Source organism: Octopus bimaculoides, chromosome 23 (assembly GCF_001194135.2).
Source record: "Octopus bimaculoides isolate UCB-OBI-ISO-001 chromosome 23, ASM119413v2, whole genome shotgun sequence".
Lineage (NCBI taxonomy): Eukaryota > Metazoa > Mollusca > Cephalopoda > Octopoda > Octopodidae > Octopus > Octopus bimaculoides.
Genome location: NC_069003.1, coordinates 9270307 through 9271813, shown reverse-complemented (window position 1 = coordinate 9271813; position 1507 = coordinate 9270307). Strand labels below are relative to the sequence as shown.

Sequence of the window (1507 nt, the reverse complement as noted above, 5' to 3'; positions counted from 1 at the left end):
GACACATAAAAGCACCCACTACACTCTCTGAGTGGTTGGCGTTAGGAAGGGCATCCAGCTGTAGAAACTCTGCCAAATTAGATTGGAGCCTGGTGTTGCCATCCGGTTTCACCAGTCCTCAGTCAAATCGTCCAACCCATGCTAGCATGGAAAGCGGACGTTAAACGATGATGATGATGATGATGATATATGATAATACAAATGATATATGAGCATATGCATGTATACGTACATGTATGTACATACCTACATCTACATGTGTATATAGATGCATATCCGGGTACAGGACGTCAGAAAAGTGAACGGGGATATATATACTTTTATTCTTTTATATATACTTTTATTCTTTTATAGTCATTTGATTGCAGCCATGCCTTGAAAGACTTGTTTTTTTTTAAGCCTGGTACTTAGTCTATTGGTATCTTTTGCCAAACCGCAAAGTACACTGCATGTCAAGCAGCAGGGAGGGACAAACACAGACACATAAATATATATGACAGGCTTCTTTCAGTTTCCATCCACCAAATCAACTCAGAAGGTTTTGGTCAATCCAAGGATATAGCAGAAGACACTTGCCCAAGGTGCCATACAGTGAGACTGAGCCTGGAACCATGTGATTGGTAAGCAAGCTTCTGACCACACAGTGCAATGTTTATAGCCTTGCCCAGGAGTAAAAGTCAATTGCATCAACCCCCAGTGCTCAACTGGTACTTATTTGATCGACCCCGAAAAGACGAAAGGCTAAGTGAGCCTTGACAGCATTTGAACTCAGAATGAAATGTGAAGGCTGACAAAATACTGCTAAACATTTCACCTGATACGCTAACGATTCTCCCAGCATGCCACCAGAACACCTATATATAAATATATAATTTTAGAGAAAAGAACCAAAGTTCATAAACTCATCCATGAAAATCCAGTCACGAACTTTGGTTCTTTTCTCTAAAATTATATATTTATATATTTTACACTGTCAAACGTAATCTAATTTTAATTTTTGATAAATTGAATTTAATTGAGTTTTTGCCTGTAAATTTGGATTTTTATCCCTAATATTATTATTATATATATACTTATATATTTATGTATATTACAAATATATATAGTGCTGACATCATAAGAATTTATATACTTCAAAAAAGCATGAAATATTTCATTTTAGGGATACTGGAACTTGAAGCAAGATAAGCTATAAATAGTAGCATAGAAATACTTATCTAAAAACCCTCTTTGGGGCTTTGTGTGTATATGCGTGTATACATGTGTATGTGTGTATGTGAAAGTAAACGTGTGTGTATTGGTATATATACACACACACGTGTATGGAAATACACATCATCATCATTACTCATATATACATATACGTGTGTGTGTGTATATATATTCTTCGAAACGCCGGAGTTTTAATGGTGGCAGCTGATGAAGGGGATGTTTCTATGTGGCCTGCTTGTTTGTTGCACCTTGTTTACCATTTTGTCCTTGTTCTTTTTCCACGTCATGTACCCAG

At 36.4% G+C, this 1507-nt stretch overlaps 1 protein-coding gene across 2 annotated transcripts in view; it reads right to left on the bottom strand.

Moving 5' to 3' along the window:
• The window catches only part of LOC106867259 (exostosin-1), a 243698-nt gene that overhangs the window by 231902 nt on the left and 10289 nt on the right, over positions 1 to 1507 (bottom strand). The gene's annotated exons all lie outside the window — the stretch shown is intronic.